The sequence below is a fragment of the Barbatula barbatula genome, assembly GCF_947034865.1.
Source record: "Barbatula barbatula genome assembly, chromosome: 16".
NCBI lineage: Eukaryota > Metazoa > Chordata > Actinopteri > Cypriniformes > Nemacheilidae > Barbatula > Barbatula barbatula.
This window is the reverse complement of record NC_136779.1, coordinates 3,284,978-3,294,935: the sequence shown is the minus strand read 5'-3', so window position 1 is coordinate 3,294,935 and position 9,958 is coordinate 3,284,978. Positions and strand designations below refer to the sequence as shown.

At 39.6% G+C, this 9,958-nt stretch overlaps 1 protein-coding gene across 2 annotated transcripts in view; it reads left to right on the top strand.

Annotated features, from left to right (window-relative positions):
• The first annotated feature begins 5,121 nt into the window (after positions 1 to 5,121).
• The window catches only part of cdh10b (cadherin 10, type 2b (T2-cadherin)), a 40,782-nt gene continuing 35,945 nt past the window's right edge, over positions 5,122 to 9,958 (top strand). For both annotated transcript variants that reach the window (XM_079476354.1, XM_079476356.1), the window contains exon 1: positions 5,122 to 5,340. The gene's annotated coding sequence lies outside the window, so the exon portion shown is untranslated. The remainder of the gene's footprint in view (positions 5,341 to 9,958) is intronic.

Genomic DNA, 9,958 nt, shown 5'->3' with positions numbered 1-9,958 from the left:
GATGAAAAGGAATCATAAAGTGACAACTTTCAATCAACATCCTCTCCCTTTTTGGAAAGTAAACATAAATGCCATAGGAACAGCTTAGCGTATCACATAGCTTTCCTGTTTAATATTACGAAAAACAACATAATAAAACAAACACGTACAAACTGCAAACTTTCTGGAGTGACAACCCCATTAATGCGGGTTATATGTCTGCGTTTGTGATGATTGACACACTAGTAACCATAGCAACGTTCCGGCGTCTCTCAGCTGTAAGAATATAACCGTTTGGTATCTGTTATTTTTCTGCTAAGATTAGCTTAGTCCATCAATGAAACTAAAGTATCTCTGACAGACGTGCTGTGTTGTGTTTAATTTTAACAACTTTTTTTTAGTCTTAGATTATAAAGCTCGACACTTTATGTGTTCAAAATGGTCAGTTGAGGATATAAGAGATTTTGGGGTTTTATGAAATATAAATGATTTGTATTTTTAAGTTTTTTTTGGGCTTGCCTTTGTTTGTTGGTTTTTCCATTAATATCTGGCAACACTGTCACTTTAGTGAAGGCTGCACTGGCAACACTGTCACTTTAGAGCGGATAACCGCTCTAATCTGCAAAAGCAAAAACTTCTTTCACTGCTGTTTTCTAGCACCTCACATACAGACAAAAACACATCTCTGACTTTAGATACGTCATGAACACACAGTTATTGAGATCGATTCCGTACACACTGCATATGGTTTTGGTAAATACTGTTGTTGTCAGTATCTGCATTTTTCGGGGGTTAATTCGATAGTAGAATGCAGTTATCACTCTGGTAAGCCAAATGTATCTGCAGTGTGTATCAGTTTACTTCAGCCTGCTACAAAAAGGAGTGACAGGCAACCGAAAGAAGAGTTAGTGACTGAGCTGAACGGTCCAGACCTCATACGCCGCTCAGTTAAACACATTTGATCGACGACCGATCAATCGGAGCACTTACAGCGAGTTCAATCTAAACATATACATCTTTCTATCAACATGGGTGTTCCCTGGGGCTCGAACCCATGACATTTAAGCTGCAAACACAATTTTCTGCCTGTTAATCTACATAAAGATACCTTAAATACATATATTTAACAACACACTGTTATATAAACAAACTAGTCTCAACCTCTGCACAAGATGTGCTGGTAGTACTGTCACACTTATACCAGATAAACAGACACAGACAAACAAATGAAAAGGCGACGTAAGCTCTAAGCAAGATCAATATGCAGGGTAAGGGTTTAAAAATAGATGGGAAAAAACGAAACAAACAAACAAACATGCATTTATTAAATGCATTTTGCTACTAACTGCGAGATGGAAAATGAAACTAAGAATGAAATACTTGCTTTTGGTGGCTTTGTCCTAAGAGAGGAGAAAGGAAATATCACGTTTTATGTGAACAATTACAAGACATATGAAACCTTTAAAAGTTTGTATTGTCTTTATTCATTCATTTGAGCATGTGAGGCAAAAATCTACCAGATTGTTGTGGATCACCGCTGCGCCTGAAACATAACTGTGTATGAGTTTCAATCGTATCGCATCGCTGTCTTGCGGCTGTGATCGATACCACTCATCCGTGGTTGCCCACTTCAGCATAAATAAATAAATGTATGAAGAAGAGAACATAAAACAGCCAAAGCACCGCAGGATCTGGCCTCCGCTGCGGTGTTTACCGGCCTGATGACTAAAACTAACTTTGACATTTATACTCTAAAACAGGTGAGCTTTATTTGCTTAGAACATGTATATAAGTCAGAAGTTAATAATAGCCTTGCAGTATCCAGCAGTGAGCATACAGGTAAGCAAGGAACCTGAAAAGAAACCTTTTTTATAATGTACCTGGGTTGTGGGAACTACATTTGTCTACCACTTCTAAGATATATGGGTAAATCATCATAAAACCATCAGTCATCTTGCTCCTGTGGGTCTTGCTTGCTGGGTCTTGCTGGTATCCCTTCTATTTATTTACATTCAATCATTTATAAATATTTGATAATTTCTATTAATGTGCAATTATTTAAAATGAGGGAATTAAGGACATTGTTTATAAACCCAATACTGCCCCCAACTGGAGATGTTAGACCTCATAAAGAGAGAGAGAGACAAACAAATTCCCGAGCCCTACGTTTCACAGTTTATACAAACCTGGATCACGGCATGATTCTGAAGATTCACCATGAAACATCAAATGCCCAATGTAGAGATAAAACCACACGAGAGACATGTTATAAATTGCTTTCAGATATGCATACTGTAAAACACCGACCAACACCAGTTTAACTGTATTTTTGCTCTCTGCCAAACTTTAAGATTAAGCATAACAATTCAGCAGCAGTCATGTTAATATATCATATCGGCAATTATGATGAAGATGGCGGTTGGAACAAATAACAATGCCCCTGCTAAGAACTGCACACACAAGCCAAGCTGCGAGAAAGACAAACCGCTACATTAAAAAGAGCCGTATATAAACCGTGAGAGAAATCCAGTTCTGCACAAATAATCTCTGGAGTTGAGCGGGTTTCAAGCCTCTCCCATGGGGTGAATATAAACTTTGTGTTTACAGTATCTCTGTAAGAAAACACATCCAGAATGTTTTATCTTCCTTTTATTGGTGCTCTGGTTTTCCCCACGAACAACAGTGAGTATACCCACACACATAGTCTAAGTCAAAAGTGTGAATTGTGAAGGAAAAGCAATTGGCATCACAACAAAGTGGTGTGTAAAAGCCCACAGACTGTGTTAATTGGACACATACCTGCTCAGAGACAAACATCCATTACAGTCCTTTCTTTTTACTCTTTGGACACACTGATGTTTATGCAATTGGTTTATGTTTTTACATTTTAACATCTTACGGTACAGCCACACATTTAATCCACCTTAAAGGGGGAAAATATTTGTTTTTATTATTTATTAGTACTCACCCTCGTGTCATTCCAAACCTGTATACTTTCTTCTGCAGAACACACAAAAAGATATTCTGAAGAACGTTGGTAACCAAACAACATTGGCCCCCGTTGACTCAAAACCACAGAGACATTCCTCAAAATATTTCCTTTTGTGTTCAACTGAGTAAAGAGATGAGAATGAACAAAGGATGATATAATGAACTATCTCTTTAAGCCGTTTATTTAAAATTCAATCTCTTATTAAAATCGCGAACCAGTGTTTTTTGTTGAATTAATAACCTTTTTTTGTAGTAAAACTATGATAACACAATTGTCAATCAATCTGCCATAGACTTTTCTATAATGTAACATTTTTCCAATGGAAGATTTGATATCTGATGTCTGTCTTGCTCTTGTACTATATGGCATATATTTCTTAAATAGGCCTACTTGATCATCATTTCAAAGTCCCCCAGTGGTGTAAAAAAGTTTGAAACTGCCGTGGTTTACGATATCATAACCCTGTAACCAATGACATGAGATTTGAGCCATAGACATGTAAGGATGCCACAAAGACTCGGCACTGAAATGATCGCTGCAGTTTCAGCTGCAACACTTCTGCAACACGAGCATGAGGTGCTCACATGTCGACTGAGGTATCTATGTCCCTAAAATCAACGGTCCGAGCTCACACGATTTAATGCATGCGGGAACTCATTTGCATATTCATGAATCTAAAAATACTAAATAAAGCAAGGGTGTGAAGTTACACTTAAATCAATTGAAGGCACTCAGAAATGATTACAGAAAAAAAGCTTTTGTAATGCTTAATTATGAATTTTAAGTGATAAAATGATCAAATGCAGTGGGACTTTAACTATTGATCTACCAACAGGTGTTTTAAATGCCAGATGTCAAAATAGCAGGTTGGATTTTGGCAAACTTACTTATGCCAGACATATTTCAAGTGAACATTTCATCAATAACCTTAAATTAACCACACACTTATTTGACATCATATTTACTCCAAAACAGCGAAAAATGTTGCTGCCAAGGCTGTGCATTTTGAAGCGGATACAAAGAGGGACCAACACTTCTTAAAAACCGTCGCATTAAACATTTCAAGTTGATATATCGGTCTATCACTCCCTTAACTTCCTCTAACAGTCAAATCGTCTCCATTTTTCTTCGGCCCATTAGAAAACTCCATAACTTTCCTCCATTGGCATGGTCTACAGTGAGATGATGGACCGATATGAAGTGAAGAAAAGCGCAAGTACTGATAGACTCCTGCAGAGTGCCTGGACATCATCCACCCCACCTCCTACCTCTCTCTCCCGGTGTTGATTTACTTATTATGGGCTCTTTCTCCTTCATTCCACTGTCATTGAACCCTGATTAGATCAAGCTTGGATCACTTTGGACAGTTAGCATCGATGAGTCCATCCATCACGCGACGTCCATTAGCAATGGACCGCTACTGCCATCTATTGCCTGTGGTCTAATGTCTGTTGCCCTCATCTCCTTGACCTCTTCCTTTTTGCTTTCCTTCTCTCTCTCTCTCTCTGTCTCTCTCTCTCTCTCTCTGCTCGGTGGTGTCTCTTTCTAAACTCCCCACCCCAGCAGTCTATGGCAAGCCAAGTCAAAACCGCAGCCCCAGGGGAGTAAAGTCTCTCTTTCTCTCTCTCCCTCTCTTTCTCGTTTTACCCTTCCTTCCCAGCTGTCTTTCATCGGCGACGATGGAGTGGCAGCCAATCATGGGCTCAATCCTTCTGTCACAATCACCCTGACACTCAAAAAAGACATGCGCAAGAGAGAGAGAGATGAAGTGAAAAATACGTAATAGATACTAAAAGCTAGAACAATATAATGAGAATGAGAAATGACGAAGAAAAAATAAATAAGGAGCAAAGAGGACAGAGCAAGCAGGGGGTGAAATGAGATATCAAAAGCAGCAGAGAGCCGTCACTCTTTCGTGCACACCCTTACACACGCGGTAAGCCCGTGGACAATCTTCATTCTGAAACAGAGAGAAGGTGACAAGCGTAGAGCTCACGATCTAAAACTGTACCCAAAAAACACAGCAGAAAACAATGGGATATAGAAAAGGAAGGTAAAACTCTCTCTCTCTCTCACTCGCTCACTCTCACTCCGTCCCTCCCTCTCTGGCTCTGTTGCTCTTGCGCGCCGTCGGTCCTCCACTCTCTTTCAGACGGATGAGGAGAGTCGAGAAAGAGAGCAGTCATGTACGTAATTTTCCCTCTTGCACACCGAATATAAAGGTTATCATTAAAACAGACGTCCCCCAAGGAGCAGTTTCCGTGGAGATTCTTTTACACCGGGGGAAATATTTGATTAAAGTGCGGCTGAGTCGGATTTAAAACAATCGAGATAGACACGTCAAACCGCAGAAGAGGGATGAAAAGAGTGTGAGTAGATGGTTTGTTAGTTTCTTCTTGCAGGTGCCTGAAGGCAGAAGCTCTTAATGCGTCTGGAAACTAAACAGCACATAAAATGGTTCAGTTTCTTCTTGCTTTGTGGTTTTCGCTTTCAGGGACCTTTCGAATAGGCTGTATTGAGAATCGACAAAGTGTTTTAAATAAAGAGATGAATTGAGGGAGCGTCGTGGTTGAAGTTTGACAGTAAGTGTTTCTTGAGCTGTTGTGAATTGAATGGATCTTGGGTTAGTGGTGACATGAAAAGTCACGGTTTCTCCTGTGAGAAGTCAGATTGAGAGGTGCTTCGTTTCTGCTTTCCTGACTATTTTTGCTTTCTGAATGAAAGCAGTTGTTTTCTATCAAATGAAGACTCGTCTTTGTGTTATGAAGATGTCCGACAAAGTTTGTATGTTGAAATGCTTGATGCGAGGCAATCTATAGCACTATAAAGAGTACAGTAAAAACTCAAATTGAAATTTTTAATGTAAGAGTTTACAATATGGTACATATAGATGTTTGCTTACGCTGTAACTGTTGTTTTGGTGAGAGATTAAAAATCCTAGAATCCTTCATTTCTGCAAAAATTAACATTTGAAAGGTAAATTCAACTTCATAAGGGCTGTTGCGACTGCTTTGCTGTAATGTATTAAAAAAATCACTCTGATATGAATTCTCCAATTATACAAATGCTTTGCTTGATTCTGATAAGCAGATTATCGTCTTGACCTGTGTGTTATTTGTTCGATTTTTTACAGGCTAGCAGAGATAAACTGTGTGTGTGTGTGTGTGGGGGGGGGGATTTGGGTTGGAGTAAAGACAGGGAGAGATGCTGAAATCTTTCATAAATATGTATTGAATTGGACACAGCACGAGTCGACACCACATCTCCTTCCCTAATCACTTGCTCGCTCTTTCACAAAGAGAGAGAGAGAGAGAGTCTGATACGGTGAATATCTGTATTGGAGGTCATTAGTGAGCAATCATTATTGTCCGACACAATTTAACCTCTGAAGTGCTTGTTGCATTTCCTCAGCATATAATGGCCTTTTGTAAATTAGCTGAAGTTATAACGTCTCTTTCGATGCCGCTCAAAGCGATTCACTTGGAAACACATGCAGGAGGCTGCGAGCACCGAGCATCCATCACTGACACCACTAACACTTACAGGCACACGCTGAAGACAAATGTCTAGATAAACTAGATTTACAGTCGTATGTTACAGACACCGAGCTTTTATACATCACTGATCCAGTTCTTTAAATCAGGGAGTTTGTACAGAATGCAAAATGACCCACATGTAAGATAAATAACATCATCAGATTTCTTTAAAATAGTGTTTTTTATTTTAAATGGCAGTGAGATTCAATAGAGAGCAAATGGAGACCTTTGCTTACTCCAGAAACCTCACGACTCCCCTGGGGTTTCAGACAAAAGACCAAAAGACATCACTTCAGATCCAATTCCAGATTATCTGAGATAGGCATATCATTTTTATAATGACAACAGATGTCTTGTTTGAGGATATTTGTATTATCCTGAGGAATTTAAGGCGAAATACCTATTGACTGACTTGAATGAAACGTCCATCGATCTCTATGATGGAGAACCCCCTAAGAAACAAAACCTTGCTCTAGACTGGACTTTAGACTGTATTTAATGTTGTCGCATTTCACTTTTTGTTTTATTGTGACATTAACTGTTGATCAAAGACAACTTCCCAGGTCATGTCCTCACACATTATTCATGCTGGTGCACAGCCTTGTTTTCAAGTATAACAACCTACAATTTCTATACTGTATTTATAATTGACTTCAAAAAAACACTTTTGCACGAAAAAACTGGCTTTACATTAAGAAGAAGCAAAAATAAAAGTCACAGATGAGAAAGATCGATCATTAAAGAGAGCGAGAGACTTTGACTGTATTCTTTGAGAGGGAGTTAGCTCCACCAAGTGGCACGAAATTCAATGCCAAGCATCTATGAAGCCGTATGGTCCTGAGCCATTTTAGACCCTGATAAATGTACTTCCACATACACACACATCGACAAATGTACGCACACACATACCACTAACAAGCCCAGGCACATCTCGTGATGAATAGGGTTGTCAAAATACATCTCAAAAACAAACTGTACATCCATCCTTATCTGACTAAACCAGATAATAACTTGCAAAGCAGCTAACCCTTACAATTTGATTTATAAAGCGCTTTTTACCATTTTAATTGTTAAAAAGCAGCTTTACATATATTATAACTACAAATTATAGGAGCAGATAAATACATCTAATAAAGACAATACATGGTATTATTGCACGTATCGTCTATGTAATGTACATTGATGTTTTATTTTCGGTTGCTGGAGGAAAGTTTTTTCTGCGTCTGTTTCATGCGGCCTTGAATAGTTGAGAAATGGGGCATTAAAGCATGGATATTTCATTCGTAAGAGGAGCTCTTCAATGATATGAAACAGATGAGTGTGTATGACTGTCAGGCATCAGACAGTCCAGGGACAATTTTTCAATCTTTCAAATGTACGCAATCGATATATTATGAAGTGTTTTATATACCAGAAGTTTCTAGCATTGAAGATCTCTCCTTAGGAAGTCTCCATCCTTCAATGCCCCATGTCTCCATTTAAGGTCACATAAAACAGAAGCATGAAAAACTTTCCTCCAGCAATAACAGGTAAAACAGATGCACAGACACGAGCTGCTGTACCCCACATATGGCTCCAGACATCCATCAGAACACAGTCAGGTGTGGACAGAAATAACCCAGAATCCCTAAATGATCCGTGTCTGATGTGCTCTTAGGGGAGCGAGCGAGAGAGAGAGCGCCAGAATGTTTGGATCCAGATAGCGCGAGCGAACGAGGCCGAGTTGATCTCTAGCAGATGTATTCCCTAAAGAGAACGCTGCCCCAGACTGCTTTTATAAACCTCGGGAGAAATATTGCTGTACCTTGCAGACAGGACTACAGCAATTACACAGACTGGCTATCACGATCCTCTGTGTGTGGTGTGTGTGTGTACGTGTAACAGTCTCATGCTGCCGACTCAAGCGGTATATCACTGTCCGTCACGACGGCAAATTAGAAAAATCCTCTTGGCTGAACTTTGCCATCCGTCCACTGCCTCCAGCAGAACTCCAAATGTTTTTATGGTGTTGCACAGATCAAGAGGTCACTCGTGGAGAATTGTTCATCCATCCTTTCCGCCAATTAATTCATAATGACACGGCATTACCTCATTACGCCTCAGCTAGCCTGTCCACATACGCCTAAATTCACATATACACACTAATTAGGTGCCCTTAATAGAAAAGCGAGAAGACGCTCCCCTTGACTCCCTCACATTTTGAGATCCTCCCTGTGCAGAATCGCAGATCCTCCCTCTTCCGCGATGCACAAACAACTTCATATCACACTAATCAATGTGGGATAATTAAGTGACAGTCCTAAAACATCTGGCATGATATTTTCTGTTTTGTTGATCGGTAAGGGGTATTTAAAAATAAAGAAACCCCGATTAACAGGCGCGCAGTATCAAAGATTAATATCCCGAATGCTATTAAAACTCAAGGACGGCCTTGAATGATAATTAGAAAGCGCAATCATGAGAATCACCACGCGTAAATGAACGTTCTTCACATGGCTGTGAAAGGGCTAAAGAGAAAACACAACCGCCATCACAAAAATGCACCATTCCGGGCATTCTCACAAGCCTCACAACTTCAGTGTGAACATCTCCTTTGATAAGCTGGATGTACAGAGGCTTGCGCTCCATTATTATGTTGTGTAAACTTGCAAAATCGGTTTACGGCGTGTGATTTTATAATGCGGCTCTCCGTGCCTCATGAAAACAAAAGGACCCTGAGGAACAGAACGTCGAATCTCAAACAGGGCTCAAGAACAATTGAAGACGTTTGAGCAGACTTTTTATGGTTGGGCGCTGAACAGATGCGTGGATAAGAATCGATCTGCTTCTCGGATGTCTCTCTTGAGAACAGCATCCTTGAAATCCCACGTGAGCTAATCTCCAGAGTTGAAAAGAGTTCTCGGCAGTGTCTCAAACTGTGTGCAATCAAAAGTCATAGATTATTTGTCTTTCTTTTACTTAAATTTTCTTACAGTCCATCAACAATTGTCTCATTTGTTGCTATTTTTATTTCTGCTAAGAAACACGAACAGAAGCACAACTTGTAAAGCAAACCTGTAGAACAAGACATTTTGTGTCCATGCAATGAAAGTCAATGGGGGACAATGTTGTTTGGTTGCCAACATTCTACAAAATATCTTCTTTTGTGTTCAGCAGAATAAAAAAATTATAGAATAAATTATTTATAAAGATGAGAATTTGATTTTCGGGTGGACTGTAACTGACTTTAAATGAAACCAAGAACTCCTCAGCAACAACTGGACGTCAACCCCCGGAACCGCCAATCATCTGTGCAAGATTATCAAATCTTTAGATAAAAACACACAAATAAGATCTCATTTTTATTTTTCCTTTGTCCACGCTCGCCCTTGAGCCAAAACTGAAGATGTGCGATGTGTCATAGAAACCAAATCAATCATCTCGGTTGTGGACCATGACACTGGCAGATGGA